Source organism: Cherax quadricarinatus, chromosome 93, assembly GCF_038502225.1.
Source record: "Cherax quadricarinatus isolate ZL_2023a chromosome 93, ASM3850222v1, whole genome shotgun sequence".
NCBI lineage: Eukaryota > Metazoa > Arthropoda > Malacostraca > Decapoda > Parastacidae > Cherax > Cherax quadricarinatus.
Genome location: NC_091384.1, coordinates 14,210,723 through 14,228,189, shown reverse-complemented (window position 1 = coordinate 14,228,189; position 17,467 = coordinate 14,210,723). Strand labels below are relative to the sequence as shown.

The window sequence follows — 17,467 nt, the reverse complement described above, 5'->3', positions numbered from 1 at the left end:
AGTAACAACAGCACTTCACCTGACACACAGGTGAGTAACAACAGCACTTCACCTGACACAGGTGAGTAACAAACAGTACTTCACCTGACACAGGTGAGTAACAACAGTACTTCACCTGACACAGGTGAGTAACAACAGCACTTCACCTGACACAGGTGAGTAACAACAGTACTTCACCTGACACACAGGTGAGAAACAACAGCACTTCACCTGACAAAGGTGAGTAACAACAGTACTTCACCTGACACAGGTGAGCAACAACAGCACTTCACCTGACACAGGTGAGTAACAACAGTACTTCACCTGACACAGGTGAGTAACAACAGTACTTCACCTGACACAGGTGAGCAACAACAGCACTTCACCTGACACAGGTGAGTAACAACAGTACTTCACCTGACACAGGTGAGCAACAACAGCACTTCACCTGACACAGGTGAGTAACAACAGTACTTCACTTGACACAGGTGAGTAACAACAGCACTTCACCTGACACAGGTGAGTAACAACAGTACTTCACTTGACACAGGTGAGTAACAAACAGTACTTCACCTGACACAGGTGAGAAACAACAGTACTTCACCTGACACAGGTGAGTAACAACAGTACTTCACTTGACACACAGGTGAGTAACAACAGCACTTCACCTGACACAGGTGAGTAACAACAGCACTTCACCTGACACACAGGTGAGTAACAACAGCACTTCACCTGACACAGGTGAGTAACAAACAGTACTTCACCTGACACAGGTGAGTAACAACAGTACTTCACCTGACACAGGTGAGTAACAACAGTACTTCACTTGACACAGGTGAGTAACAACAGTACTTCACTTGACACACAGGTGAGTAACAACAGTACTTCACCTGACACAGGTGAGTAACAAACAGTACTTCACCTGACACAGGTGAGAAACAACAGCACTTCACCTGACACAGGTGAGTAACAAACAGTACTTCACCTGACACAGGTGAGTAACAACAGCACATCACCTGACACAGGTGAGTAACAACAGCACATCACCTGACACAGGTGAGAAACAACAGCACTTCACCTGACACAGGTGAGTAACAACAGTACTTCACCTGACACAGGTGAGTAACAACAGTACTTCACCTGACACAGGTGAGCAACAACAGCACTTCACCTGACACAGGTGAGTAACAACAGTACTTCACCTGACACAGGTGAGTAACAACAGTACTTCACCTGACACAGGTGAGCAACAACAGCACTTCACCTGACACAGGTGAGTAACAACAGTACTTCACCTGACACAGGTGAGTAACAACAGTACTTCACCTGACACAGGTGAGCAACAACAGCACTTCACCTGACACAGGTGAGTAACAACAGTACTTCACTTGACACAGGTGAGTAACAACAGTACTTCACTTGACACACAGGTGAGTAACAACAGCACTTCTCCTGACGCAGGTGAGTAACAACAGCACTTCACCTGACACAGGTGAGTAACAACAGTACTTCACCTCACACAGGTGAGTAACAACAGCACTTCACCTGACACAGGTGAGTAACAACAGTACTTCACCTGACACAGGTGAGTAACAACAGTACTTCACCTGACACAGATGAGTAACAACAGCACTTCACCTGACATACAGGTGAGTAACAACAGTACTTCACCTGACACAGATGAGTAACAACAGCACTTCACCTGACATACAGGTGAGTAACAACAGTACTTCACCTGACACAGATGAGTAACAACAGCACTTCACCTGACATACAGGTGAGTAACAACAGCACTTCACCTGACACACAGGTGAGTAACAACAGTACTTCACCTGACACAGGTGAGTAACAACAGTACTTCACCTGACACACAGGTGAGTAACAACAGCACTTCACCTGACACAGGTGAGTAACAACAGTACTTCACCTGACACAGGTGAGTAACAACAGTACTTCACCTGACACACAGGTGAGTAACAACAGTACTTCACCTGACACAGGTGAGTAGCAAACAGTACTTCACCTGACACAGGTGAGTAACAAGAGTACTTCACCTGACACAGGTGAGTAACAACAGTACTTCACCTGACACAGGTGAGCAACAACAGTACTTTACCTGACACAGGTGAGTAACAACAGTACTTCACCTGACACACAGGTGAGTAACAACAGTACTTCACCTGACACAGGTGAGTAACAACAGCACTTCACCAGACACAGGTGATTAACAACAGCACTTCACCTGACACAGGTGAGTAACAACAGTACTTCACCTGACACAGATGAGTAACAACAGCACTTCACCTGACACAGGTGAGTAACAACAGTACTTCACCTGACACAGGTGAGTAACAACAGCACTTCACCTGACACAGGTGAGTAACAACAGCACTTCACCTGACACAGGTGAGTAACAACAGCACTTCACCTGACACAGGTGAGTAACAACAGCACTTCACCTGACACAGGTGAGTAACAACAGTACTTCACCTGACACAGGTGAGTAACAACAGCACTTCACCTGACACAGGTGAGTAACAACAGCACTTCACCTGACACAGGTGAAAGTTAAGTTTGTGATGCTGAGTCATCAGTTTTGATTGATTGTCTCAAGTTGTTGATAAATTTGGCAGCCAAATGAAAAACATAAAAAAAAAATATGACTAATATATTGATCAGGCGGGACTAACTTACAAATATATTGATCAGGCGGGACTAACTTACAAATATATTTATCAGGCGGGACTAACTTACAAATATATTGGTCAGGCGGGACTGACTTACAAATATATTGGTCGGACGGGGCTAAGTTACAAGTATATTGATCATGCTGTACTAACTCACGAATTTATTGATCAGGAAGGACTGACTTTCTAATATATTGATCATGCGGGACTAACTTATATATTGGTCGGACGGGGCTAAGGTACAAGTATATTGATCAGGCGGGACTGACTTACAAATATATTGGTCAGGCTGGACTAACTTACAAATATATTGGTCAGGCGAGGACAAGTTACAAATATATTGATCAGGCTCTACTAACTTACAAATATTTTGATCAGGCGAGGCTAAGTTACAAATATATTGGTCAGGGATTACTAATTTACAAATATATTGATCAGGTGACTCAACCTTACAAATATATTGATCAGGCAGTGGGTAACTAACAAATATATTGATCAGGCAGTGGCTAACTAACAAATATATTGATCAGGTAGTGGCTAACTTACAAATATATTAATCAGACAGTGGCTAACTTACAAATATATTGATCAGGTGGTATCTAACTTACAAATATATTGATCAGGCGGGACTAACTTATAAGTGGCACTGAAATTATTTTCTAAATCATGCAAAAGTCATATCATACAATTCATACTAGCATTTCATTCTGTGTAACGACAGATCAACTTTGTCATCATCTCTTGTACGTTTTCCAGAAGATTTATATCCATTCTGTAATACGGTGACCAGAGCTGAGCAGCATAGTCTAAATGATGCTTAACCAAGGATATATAGAGTTGAAGAACAACCTGAGGACTTCTATTATTTGTACTTCTTGCTATGAAGCCAAGGATTCTGTTAGCTTTATTGCGAACACTTATGCACTGTTGTCTTGGAACATGTGGTTTTCCAGTACCACTCCCATCATCACAACCCTCCACGTTTCTGGGTCCCCATGTGGCTCCAAGTGACTGAAGTCACTCACAATCAGTAGCTTCGCCCTGCTCTTATAAGCCATTCTGGCCACTTCAGCAAGTGTCAACCATCCATCTGTTACTCTCATCATACTCTTGCCTTGGCCTCCTGCTGTTCTGTGGTGGGTCATACATCACTGAAATTACCACCTTGGGACCTTCAGACTTAAGTGTTCCTATTATGTAGTTTTTGCTTCTCATCTGTCTCTTCTCTCCAGCTCATCAAAATCCCCTGGCCTCGCCTCTTCACTGATCACTACTAGGTCCTCTCTCTCTCTGCTCCCTGAGCTTTGTCATACCTCGTCTTAAACCTATGTATGGTTCCTGTCTCCACAACATCACTTGCTAGGCTACTCCACTTCCTGACGACTCTATGACTTAAGGATTTTTCCTGACATCACTGTGTCTCGTCTGAGTCTTCAGCTTTCAATTGTGACCCCTTGCCTGTGTGTCCCATCTCTGGAACATCCTGTCTCTATCCACCTTATCTATTCCATGCAGTATTTTGCATGTCGTTATCACATCTCTCCTGACCCTCCTGTCCTCCAGTGCCATCAGCCCGGTTTCCCTCAACCTTTCTTCGTAGTACATACCCCTGAGCACTGGAACTAACCTTGTTGCAAACCTTTGAACTTTCTCTAATTTCTTGTCGTGCTTGACCAGTTATGGGTTACAAACTGGTGCTGCTTACGCCAGGATGGGCCTGACGTGCACAGTGTACAATGTCTTGAATGATTCCTTACTAATGTATCGGAATGTATGGGTGTGTGTCTGTGTATGAGTGTTTGTGCTTGTGTGTGTGTGTGTGTGTGTGTGTGTGTGTGTGTGTGTGTGTGTGTGTGTGTGTGTGTGTGTGCACATGTACTCACCTATTTGTACTCACCTATTTGTGGTTGCAGGGTTCGAGTCACAGCTCCTGGCCCCGCCTCTTCGCTGATTGCTACTAGGTCCTCTCTCTCCCTGCCCCATGAGCTCTATCATACCTCGCCTTAAAACTATGTATGGTTCCCGCCTCCACTACGTCACTTTCTAGGCTATTCCATGGCCTGACTACTCTATGACTAAAGAAATACTTCCTAACATCCCTTTGATTCATCTGAGTCTTCAACTTCCAATTGTGACCTCTTGTGTCTGTGTCCCTTCTCTGGAACATCCCGTCTTTGTCCACCTTGTCTATTCCACGCAGTATTTTATATGTCGTTATCATGTCTCCCCTGACCCTCCTGTCCTCCAGTGTCGTCAGGCCGATTTCACTCAACCTTTCTTCGTAGGACAATCCCCGTAGCTCTGGGACTAGTCTTGTTGCAAACCTTTGCACTTTCTCTAATTTCTTGACGTGCTTGGCTAGGTGTGGATTCCAAACTGGTGCTGCATACTCCAGTATGGGCCTGACGTAAATGGTATACAGAGTCTTAAACGAATCCTTACTGAGGTATCGGAACGCTCTCCGTAGGTTTGCCAGGCGCCCGTATGCTGCAGCAGTTATCTGATTGATGTGCGCCTCAGGAGATATGCTCGGTGTTATACTCACCCCCAGATCTTTTTCCTTGAGTGACGTTTGCAGTCTTTGGCCATCTAAACTATATTGTGTCTGCGGTCTTCTTTGCCCTTCCCCACTCTTCATGGCTTTGCATTTGGCAGGGTTAAATTCAAGGAGCCAGTTGCTGGACCAGGCTTGTAGCCTGTCCAGGTCTCTTTGTAGTCCTGCCTGATCCTCATCCGATTTGATTCTTCTCATTAACTTCGCATCATCTGCAAACAAGGACACTTCTGAGTCTATCCCTTCCGTTATGTCGTTCACATATACCAAGAACAGCACAGGTCCTAGGACAGACCCCTGTGGAACCCCGCTTGTCGCAGGCGCCCACTCTGACTCCTCGTCGCATACCATGACTCGTTGTTGCGTCCCCGTCAGGTATTCTCTGATCCATTGCAGTGCCTTTCCTGTTATGTGTGCCTGATCCTCTAGTTTTTGCAGTAACCTCTTGTGAGGAACTGTGTCGAAGGCCTTCTTGCAGTCCAAAATTATGCAGTCGATCCACCCCTCTCTCTCTTGTCTTACTTCTGTCACCTTGTCATAAAACTCTAGTAGGTTTGTGACACAGGATTTTCCTTCCCTGAAACCGTGCTGGTTGTCAATTATACACTTGTTTCTTTCCAGGTGCTCCACCACTCTCCTCCTGATGATCTTCTCCATGACCTTGCATACTATACACGTTAGTGATACAGGTCTGTAGTTTAGTGCCTCATGTCTGTCTCCCTTTTTAAAAATTGGGACTACATTTGCCATTTTCCATACCTCAGGGAGTTGCCCAGTTTCAAATGATGTGTTGAAGATCTTTGTTAATGGCTCACACAATATCTCTGCTCCCTCTTTAAGGACCCATGGAGAGATGTTGTCTGGTCCCACCGCCTTTGAGGTGTCAAGTTCGCATAGCAGCTTCTTCACCTCCTCCTTGGTTATATGTACCTCATCCAGCACTTGCTGGTGTGCCCCCCAGTTTTGATTTCCTGGAGTCCTACTGGTTTCCACTGTAAATACCTCTTTAAATCTTGTGTTGAGCTCCCGACATACCTTTCGGTCGTTTCTTATGAATTCCCCATCACCATTCCTCAGTCTGATTACCTGGTCGTTGACTGTTGTTTTCCTCCTGATGTGGCTGTACAACAGCTTCGGGTCAGTCTTTACTTTTGATGCTATGTCATTTTCATATTGTCTCTGAGCCTCTCTTCTTATCTGTGCATATTCGTTTCTGGCTCTTCGGCTAATCTCTTTATTTTCCTGAGTTCTCTGTCTTCTGTACCTTTTCCATTCTCTAGTACACCTAGTTTTTGCCTTCCTACACCTTTGGGTGAACCAAGGACTCGTTCTGTTCTTCCCATTATTTCTGTTTCCCTTGGGAACAAACCTCTCCTCTGCCTCCTTGCATTTTGTTGCCACATAGTCCATCATTTCTTGTACTGGTTTTCCTGTCAGTTCCCTCTCCCACTGAATGTCTTGAAATAAGTTACTCATGCCTGAGTAGTTCCCCCTTTTGTAGTTTGGTTTTTCCCAGCCTATTCCTGCTACTCTCTCAAATTGGAGCTCAACTATGTAGTCGAAGCACAGAACCACATGATCTCTAGCTCCCATGGGCCTTTCATACATGATACCCTCGATGTCCGAACTACTCAAGGTGAATACAAGGTCCAGTCTTGCTGTTTCATCCTCTCCTCTCTCTCTGGTAGTGTCTCTAACATGTTGATGCTTGAGGTTTTCCAGTACAACATCCATCATCTTGGCTCTCCATGTTTCGGGACCCCCATGGGGCTCCAGGTATTCCCAGTCAATCTCCTTGTGATGAAAATCACCCATTACTAGTAACCTTGCTCCCCCCATGTGTGCTCTCCTGACCACCTCGGCTAGAGTCTATCATTGCTCTGTTGCTCTCATCATATTCTTCTCTTGGCCTCCTGCAGTTCTGTGGTGGGTTGTACATTACTGCAATTATCACCTTATGTCCCTCAGACTGGATTGTTCCTACTAAGTAGTCCCTTTCGCCCGTGCCATCCATTCCTTCCATTTTCTCAAAACCCCACTGGTTTTTAATGAGCAGTGCAACTCCTCCTCCCCCTCTCCTCCCTTTGTCTTTCCTGAGGATTTGATATCCGGATGGAAAGATTGAATCAGTTATTATTCTGGTGAGTTATGTTTCTGTGAGTGCTATTATGTCTGGGGATGTCTCCTTGATTCTTTCGTGCCACTCCTCATACTTGTTTGTTATTCCATCTGCATTTGTATACCACACCTTCAACTTCTTTTCTAAGACTGTGGTCTGGGAGGTGTATTGGGGTTGGGGAAGTGGGAGACCTGGTAAGGAACTATGGGTTGTTGCTGTGGGGGTGGAGTTTGTAATGTAGTGGGTGGGAGCATTGGATGTGGCATGGGTGTTTTGATTTAGAGTGTTTGGTTGTACTGGGGTTGACCTGGTTGGGAGGCTTCTATAGGAAGTTGTGAGGGAGGCTGTATTTGATCTTCTTCCTGGGTCTGGGATCTCCTGTCTGTCTTCTCCATCCCCTCTCTTTCCTCCTTTCGCCTTTGTACCATCTCTCTCAGTTTCTGCCTTTCTTCATGTCGCAGTCGAGATACACCTTCCTGTATGCCGGCATGTCCTTTAATCGTGCTTTCTCCTGCAGGATCCGAGTCGCTTCTGTCTTGAAGGTAACTTTCACTGGCTGGTTTCTTTTTTTTCAAACCCCCCTATTCTCCGAAAATTTTCCAGCTAGGTCATGTCGTCTTCTATTGCTTTCATGATGCTTTCAATTGCTTTTTATTCCCCTTGTTTTCTTGCTTCATATGTTTCCCCTTCAACTTCCTGGAGCTCATACACAAAGACTGACCTCACCCTTTCATTCTCCCACTGCATATCCCTGTGTATCCCCTCATTTAATTTGGTTTCCTCCACTGCAGCTTTCCTTTCTTCAGTTTCACTAGCTAATGTACTTGGGCTCAGTGGCCTGTCATTTTCCCTTCTCGGCTTTCCTTGGGCTCTGTTGTTGTCTGTTAGGGCCTCCACATAAAGCTTAGCTCTTTCATTTACTACAGTCTCCACTGATAGAGCTTCTACATGCAGTTTTGCTCCTTTCCCTACAGTCCCCTTATTTGTGGCTGAGGTAGCAGTCTCTGTTGTCAATCCCAAAATGTTCTTTAGTTCTTTAGGCTGTTTCAGATTTTTCAGTTCCTCTTCTAAAATCTGTATCCTAGCCTCTGCTGCTTTGACATGCACCTCCCACTTCCTGCTTTCCATGTCTATCCTCTCTTCCATTCTCATGCTAAGTTCTTCTAGTTTCCTTTCCCATTCATGATCCCTTTTCATGAGCTCTGCTGCCCAATCGTCCTTTGCAGCTTCCTCCTCCTGTCCCTTGGTTTTTCTTGTTGCTCTCTGGCAACCCATTTTTGTTTTATCCTGATTGCCTCAGATTGGGAAACCTATGTAGTTCTGTATGTTATGTTAGTAGTGTGTATGTTAGAGTGTGGGGGGGTAGGTAGTGGAGGAACTGTGGTTATGTGGGAGAGGAGTGGGGAGGGGTGGGGAGGGGGAGGGTGAACCAGTGTGTGTGAGTGTGTGTGTGTGTGCGCCTGTGTGTGTCTGTAATTTTGTGTGAAATTATATGTGGGTTTATTATGTACTGAAAGGTAGGTGGCTTATTCGTTTCAATGTAGAGTCTCAGTGGTCCTTGGCTGCCCACAACTTCTTGTGACCTGACCCCCAACCTCCTGGGACTTGACCGGCACGTACTTACTGTGTGTGTGTGTGTGTGTGTATGTGTGTGTGTGTATGTGTGTGTATGTGTGTGTGTGTATGTGTGTGTGTGTATGTGTGTGTGTGTGTGTGTGTGTGTGTTTGTGTGTGTGTGTGTGTGTGTGTGTGTGTGCATGTGTGTGTGTATATATGTGTGTGTGTATGTGTGTGTGTGTGTGTGTGTATTCGCCTAGTTAGTTACAATTTTGTCCTAGAACAGGTGTGTGTGTGTATGTGTGTATGAGGGGGAGATACTGTTAATACATACCAGTAATTCTGGGTTATAAAAAGCGGAAATTGCTACTAGGGTCTAAAGCTTCTGTGAGTGTCTGCCCTTGTGTGTGTGTGCATGTGTGTGTGTGTGTGTGAGGGAGGGATGGTTAGGGGGGGTAGGTGGTGTGTGTGTGTGTAATTATGTGTTGAATTATGTGTGGGTTTATTATGTGTCTGAAAAGTAGGTGGCTTGTGCTTGGAGTGTAATGTGGATTCTCAGTGGTTGCTTGTGTCCACAACCTCTTGTGACCTGACTCCCACCCTCCTGGGACTTGATGCTCACCTACTTACAATGTTGCCAATGCTTGACCTGCCACCTAGCTTACAGTAAGTTAATCGCCTTGTTCAATGGATTATCAATTGCTATTCCTTATTGAATACTTGAGTGCCTATTCTTTATCCTGCTATGAGAGTTAGACCATTCACATTCAGCTTGGTGGTTAATTGGAACCTGGAACCCCACACCCAAACCACTCATATGTGCATACAGTACTTGTAGTGCAGCTGTAGCAGCCTGTAGATTGTCCAGCTCGATGTGACGTCTTGGCGTAGATCCACCTCAATTTCTTCTCGTTAATAATGTACCCTATTCAATGTATTTCTCTCACTGGTCACACAATTATTTCACTTTATTATCTTTCTTGGGTGACACTTGACAACGTCACCTGCCCACTCTGCGCCACAACGTTTTTATTTTCTAGATCACTAACAAAATTTTGGCTCTCCCCTCACCTATATGGCTCAGGCAGATTAAAAATCACTTCTTGGATTGTTCACTACCCTGACACGCTTAGCAACCCTTGCAGAACACTTGGGTAGCCCTCAAAAACACTTATATTCCCTGAGCACGGAAGGCGTGACTCGCGCGCTCGCTGTCCCCACTGTGTGTATGTGTGTGTGTGTGTATGTACTCACCTCATCTAGTGTGTGCGTGTGTGTGTCTGTACTTACCTAATTGTACTCACCTAATTGTGATTACAGGGGACGAGACTCAACTCCTGGCCCAGCCTCTTCACTGACTGCTACTAGGTCCTCTCCCTCTCTGATTCCTGAGCTTTGTCATACCTCTTCTTAAACCTATGTATGGTTCCTGCCTCCACTACTTCACTTGCTAGGCTATTTCACTTCCTGACGACTCTATGACTGAAAAAATACTTCCTAACATCCCTGTGACTCGTCTGAGTCTTCAGCTTCCAATTGTGGCTCCTTGTTTCTGTGTCCCCTCTCTGGAACATCCTGTCTCTGTCCACCTTGTCTATTCCCCTCAGTATCTTGTATGTCGTTATCATGTCTCCCCTGACCTTCTGTCCTCCAGTGTCGTCAGTCCGATTTCCCTCAACCTTTCCTCGTACGACATTCCCCTGAGCTCTGGAACTAGCCTTGTTGCAAACCTTTGTACTTTCTCTAACTTCTTGACGTGCTTGACCAGGTGTGGGTTCCAGACTGGTGCTGCATACTCCAGTATGGGCCTAACATACACAGTGTACAGTGTCTTGAATGATTCCTTATTAAGGTATCGGAACGCTATTCTCAGGTTTTCCAGGCGCCCATATGCTGCAGCAGTTATTTGGTTGATGTGTGCCTCCGGTGACGTGTTCGGTGTTATGGTCACCCCTAGATCTTTCTCCCTGAGAGAGGTCTGTAGTCTTTGTCCACCTAGCCTATACTCTGTCTGCGGTCTTCTTTGCCCCTCCGAAATCTTCATGACTTTGCATTTGGCAGGGTTGAATTCGAGAATCCAGTTTCTGGAGCACGTGTCCAGCCTGTCCAGGTCAATTTGCAGTCCTGCCTCATCCTCATCCGATTTAATTCTTCTCATCAGCCTCACATCATCTGCGAATAGGGACACTTCAAAGTCTATTCCTTCCATCATGTCGTTTGCATATATCAAAAATAGCACTGGTCCTAGAACTGACCCCTGTGGGACCCCGCTCGTCACAGGCGCCCATTGTGATACCTCTTCACGTACCATGACTCGTTGTTGCCTCCCTGTCAGGTATTCCCTTATCCATTGCAGTGCCCTCCCTGTTATATGTGCCTGATCCTCCAGCTTCTGCACTAATCTCTTGTGAGGAACTGTGTCAAAGGCCTTCCGGCAGTCCAGGTAAATGCAATCAACCCACCTCTCTCTCTCGTGTCTTACTTCTGTTACCTTGTCATAAAACTCCAGAAGGTTTGTAACATAGGATTTGCCATGCAAGTTTTCATTTATAATCTTGTTCCGTTCCAGGTGTTCCACCACTCTCCTCCTGATGATCTCCTTGACTTTGCATACTGTACATGTCAGAGACACAGGTCTGTTGTTTAGTGCCTCATTTCTGTTTCCTTTCTTAAATATGGGGACTACATTTGCTGTCTTCCATTTCCCAGGTAGTTGCCCAGTTTCAAGGGATGTGTTGAAGATTGTTGTTATTGTCACACACAGCATCTCTGCTCCTTCTCTAAGGACCCAAGGGGAGATGTTGTCCGGTCCCATCGCCTTTGAGGTATCAAGGTCACTTAGCAGCTTCTGCACCTCATCCTCGGTTGTTCGTATGTCATCCAACACTTGTTGGTATATTCCCTCTTGATGTTCCCTTTTTGCTGTCTTCCCAGAGCCCTTCCTGTCTCTACTGTAAAACTTCCTTAAATCTCCTGTTTAGCTCCTCACATACCTCCTGATCATTTCTTGTGAGTTCCCCACCTTCTGTCTTCAGTCTGATCACCTGGTCTTTGACTGTTGTCTTCCTCATTATGTGGCTATACAACAGTTTCTGCTCAGTCTTGACTTTCGATACTATGTTATTTTCATACTGTCGCTGGGCCTCCCTCCTTACCTCTGCATACTCGTTCCTGGCTCTGAGACTAATCTCCCTATTTTCAGGTGTTCTCTGCCTTCTGTACTTTTTCCCTTCTCTATTGCACTTTGTTTTTGCCTCCTTACACCGTCGGGTAAACCATGGGCTCGCTCTGGTTTTCCCATTGTTTCTGTTTCCCTTGGGAATAAACCTTTCCACTGCCTCCTTGCATTTTGTTGTTACATATTCCATCATTTCATTTACTGGCTTTCCTGCCAGTTCTCTGTCCCATGGAACCTCCTGCAGGAAGTTCCTCAAACCTATGTAGTCCCCTCTTTTATAGTCTGGCTTTTTCCATTTAACTCCTTTTACTCTCTCCACTTGCAACTCTACTATGTATTCAAAGCACAGAACCACATGCTCACTAGCTCCTAGGGGACTCTCGTATGTGATGTCCTCAGTGTCTGAACTGTCCAGGGTGAATACAAGGTCCAAGCTTGCTGGTTCATCCTCCCCTCTCTGGTGGTGTCCTTAACAAGCTGGTGCATGAGGTTTTCCAGCACCACATCCAACATCTTGGCTCTCCATGTTTCGGGACCCCAATGTGGCTCCAGGTTTTCCCAGTCAATCCCCCTTTGGTTGAAATCACCAATAACCAGCAACTTTGCTCTGCTGGAGTGAGCTCTTCTTGCCACCTCAGGAAGTGTGTGTGTGTGTGTGTGTGTGTGTGTGTGTGTGTGTGTGTGTGTGTGTGTGTGTGTGTGTGTGTGTGTGAGTGTGTGTGTGTACTCACCTATTTGTACTCGCCTATTTGTGGTTGCAGTGGTCGAGTCTTAGCTCCTGGCCTTGCCTCTTAACAGTTGCTTCTGGGTCCTCTCTCTCCCTGCTCCATGAGCTTTATCAAACCTCGTCTTAAAACTATGTATGGTTCCCTCCTCCACTACTTAACTTTCTAGGCTATTCCACGGCCTGACAACTCTATGACTGAAGAAATACTTCCTAACATCCCTTTGTCTCATCTGAGTCTTCAACTTCCAATTGTGACCTCTTGTTTCTGTATCCCCTCACTGGAACATCCTGTCTTTGTCCACCTTGTCTATTCTGCGCAGTATTTTATGTCGTTATCATGTCTCCCCTGACCCTCCTGTCCTCCAGTGCCGTCAGGCTGATTTCCAATAACCTTTCTTTATAGGACATTCTCTTAAGCTCTGGAACTAACCTTGTCGCAAACCTGTGCACTTTCTCTAATTTCTTGACGTGCTTGATCAAGTGCGAGTTCCAAACAGGTGCTGCATACTCTAGTATAGGCCTGACGTACACAGTGTACAGTGTCTTGAACGATTCCTTGCTAAGGTATCGGAACGCTGTTCTCAGGTTTGCCAGGGGCCCATATGCTGCAGCAGTTATCTGGTTGGCGTGTGCTTCCGGAGGCATGCTCGGTGTTATACTCACCCCAAGATCTTTCTCCTTGAGCGAGGTTTGCAGTGCTTGGCCACCAGCCTATACTCTGTCTGTGGTCTTCTGTGCCCTTCCCCTATCTTCATAACTTTGCATTTAGTGGGGTTAAATTCGAGAAACCAGTTGCTGGACCAGGTGTCCAGTCTGTCCAGGTCTCTTTGAAGTCCTGCCTGATCCTCATCTGATTTAATTCTCCTCATTAACTTCTCATCGTCTGCGAACAGGGACACTTCTGAGACTAACCCTTCCATCATGTCATTAACATATACCAAAAAACAGCACTGGTCCTAGGACTGACCCCTGTGGTACCCCGCTCATCACAGGTGCCCACTATGATACCTCATTACGTACCATGACTCGTTGTTCCCTCCTTGTCATGTATTCTCTGATCCAATGCAGTGCCCTTCCTGTTATATGCGCCTGATCCTTTAGCTTCTGCACTAATCTCTTGTGAGGAACTGTGTCAAAGGTCTTCTTGCAGTCCAAGAAGATGCAATCAACCCACCACTCTCTCTCATGTCTTATCTCTGTTACTTTATCATAAAACTCCAGAAGGTTTGTGACACAGGATTTGCCTTCCATGAATCCGTTGATGTTGGCGTTCATAATCTTGTTCCATTCCAGGTGCTCCACCACTTTCCTCCTGATAATCTTCTCCATAACTTTGCATACTATACACGTCAGTGACACAGGTCTATAGTTTAGTGCCTCTTTCGTGTTTCCTTTATTAAAAATGGTAACTACATTTGCCGTCTTCTATACCTCAGGTATTTGCCCAGTTGTGTGTGTGTACTCACCTATTTGTACTCACCTATTTGTGGTTACAGGGGTCGAGTCTTAGCTCCTGACCCCGCCTCTTCACCGGTTGCTACTGTGTGTGTGTGTGTGTGTGTGTGTGTGTGTGTGTGTGTGTGTGTGTGTGTGTGTGTGTGACTTAACTGAATATAGAAACAAATGCCACACTGCGTTACTCAAATGAATTTCTAATAACATCTCTACAGGATGTACGTGTTGACGACCGTGATGCCCACGGTAAGAACCAGGAATAATGGATTTAAGTTGGATAAATTTAGATTTAGAAAGGACATAGGTAAGTTTTCTAACAGAGTTGTAGATGCGTGGAACAGTCTTCCCAGTGGGGTGATAGAGGTTAGGACCTTGGGTAGCTTTAAGAAGAGACTGGACAAATATATGAGTGGGAGGGGCTGGGTTTGATTGGTGTCAAGGGGTACGGGAGTTATTTCTTGAGTAGCTTTAGGTAGATGTCGAAGATTGAGACACTTATGCAGCATATGGGAATCTTTATTCAGGAAACGTTTCGCCACACAGTGGCTTCTTCAGTCCAATACAAAGAGGAAGGCGTAAGGAGAGGAGGAGAATGAGGTAATCAGTCCCTCAACCTGGAGTCGATGTGTTCAGTCCATCAATCTTGTAGAATGTTCAGCATAGGGCCGTAGAAGTGGCTTATATACTGTAGAAATGTGAGGTGAAGCAGGCGGAGACGGGGTCATAGTGGTACCATCCACTAGTCGAAGTAGGTCTTCGTCCAAAGGTTGAACAAGTGTTGAAGAATTCTTTGTAACAAGATCCCATGATGCTGCAGTGTCTGACAGTTGTGATGAATGGTTTGAAAAACCGACAAGTTGAAGATTGAGACACTTATGCAGCATATGGGAATCTTTATTCAGGAAACGTTTCGCCACACAGTGGCTTCTTCAGTCCAATACAAAGAGGAAGGCGTAAGGAGAGGAGGAGAATGAGGTAATCAGTCCCTCAACCTGGAGTCGATGTGTTCAGTCCATCAATCTTGTAGAATGTACAGCATAGGGCCGTAGAAGTGGCTTATATACTGTAGAAATGTGAGGTGAAGCAGGCGGAGACGGGGTCATAGTGGTACCATCCACTAGTCGAAGTAGGTCTTCGTCCAAAGGTTGAACAAGTGTTGAAGAATTCTTTGTAACAAGATCCCATGATGCTGCAGTGTCTGACAGTTGTGATGAATGGTTTGAAAAACCGACAAGTTGAAGATTGAGACACTTATGCAGCATATGGGAATCTTTATTCAGGAAACGTTTCGCCACACAGTGGCTTCTTCAGTCCAATACAAAGAGGAAGGCGTAAGGAGAGGAGGAGAATGAGGTAATCAGTCCCTCAACCTGGAGTCGATGTGTTCAGTCCATCAATCTTGTAGAATGTACAGCATAGGGCCGTAGAAGTGGCTTATATACTGTAGAAAAGTGAGGTGAAGCAGGCGGAGACGGGGTCATAGTGGTACTGAAAAAGCCACTGTGTGGCGAAACGTTTCCTGAATAAAGATTCCCATATGCTGCATAAGTGTCTCAATCTTCAACTTGTCGGTTTTTCAAACCATTCATCACAACTGTCAGACACTGCAGCATCATGGGATCTTGTTACAAAGAATTCTTCAACACTTGTTCAACCTTTGGACGAAGACCTACTTCGACTAGTGGATGGTACCACTATGACCCCGTCTCCGCCTGCTTCCCCTCACATTTCTACAGTATATAAGCCACTTCTACGGCCCTATGCTGTACATTCTACAAGATTGATGGACTGAACACATCGACTCCAGGTTGAGGGACTGATTACCTCATTCTCCTCCTCTCCTTACGCCTTCCTCTTTGTATTGGACTGAAGAAGCCACTGTGTGGCGAAACGTTTCCTGAATAAAGATTCCCATATGCTGCATAAGTGTCTCAATCTTCAACTTGTCGGTTTTTCAAACCATTCATCACAACTGTCAGACACTGCAGCATCATGGGATCTTGTTACAAAGAATTCTTCAACACTTGTTCAACCTTTGGACGAAGACCTACTTCGACTAGTGGATGGTACCACTATGACCCCGTCTCCGCCTGCTTCACCTCACATTTCTACAGTATATAAGCCACTTCTACGGCCCTATGCTGTACATTCTACAAGATTGATGGACTGAACACATCGACTCCAGGTTGAGGGACTGATTACCTCATTCTCCTCCTCTCCTTACGCCTTCCTCTTTGTATTGGACTGAAGAAGCCACTGTGTGGCGAAACGTTTCCTGAATAAAGATTCCCATATGCTGCATAAGTGTCTCAATCTTCAACTTGTCGGTTTTTCAAACCATTCATCACAACAGGTAGATGTCGTTTTGATAAGGACCTGCCTCGTATGGGCCAGTAGGCCTTCTGCAGTGTTCCTACATTCTTATGTTCTTATGTTCTTATGTTCTTATGTACTTGTTGACGACAGTGATGCCCACTTCCTGTTGACGACCGTGATGCCCACTACCTGTTGATGACCGTGATGCCCACTACCTGCTGATGACCATGATGCCCACTACCTGTTGATGACCGTGATGCCCACTACCTGTTGACGACCGTGATGTCCACTACTTGTTGATGACCTTGATGTCCACTACTTACAACAGCTGCTGTAGCACATCTCTCACTTTGCTTCTCACTTTACTTGATCTTTGTAATTCTACAACAGCCGCTGTATCACACCTCTCACTTCACTTCTCACTTCACTTCTCACTTTACTTCCAGCCCTTCATGCCGTTCATATTTCTTCATGTAATAATCTGAATAAATTTGCATTTAGTAAAGTTATTTTTTCCAATCCTTTAAAAGTTACAATGTAAGGAAGGATCTTCAACCTGAGTCCAGGAAGGAAGGATCTTCATCCTGAGTCCTGGCATGAAGTCTTGCAAGCTTCCATAGCTGCTAAATATCTAATAATCTACTTAACGATGTCTTTATCACCCTACTTATGACTGATAAGCCGAACAGCAACATAACAAGCAACAGTGACACAGAATCAGAAACAAGGCGATAATATAACGACACTAAGTAGGGACCATCTGTAGATCCTCCGCAATAGTCACAAAACTCCCATACTACTGAATCTAAGTTCAGCATTAGAAAATCTCCGACTGCGACAGTATGCAGATACCAGTACAAATTAGGTCAGAAGCTACAGCTCAGGACCTGGGTTT

General features: G+C 45.2%; 1 long non-coding RNA gene across 1 annotated transcript in view; it reads left to right on the top strand.

Moving 5' to 3' along the window:
• Positions 1 to 17,051, top strand: part of LOC138855422 (uncharacterized) — a 24,266-nt gene extending 7,215 nt beyond the window's left edge. The window contains exon 3 of the long non-coding RNA XR_011394659.1: positions 16,723 to 17,051. This is a non-coding gene — a long non-coding RNA (uncharacterized lncRNA). The remainder of the gene's footprint in view (positions 1 to 16,722) is intronic.
• The last annotated feature ends 416 nt before the right edge of the window (positions 17,052 to 17,467 follow it).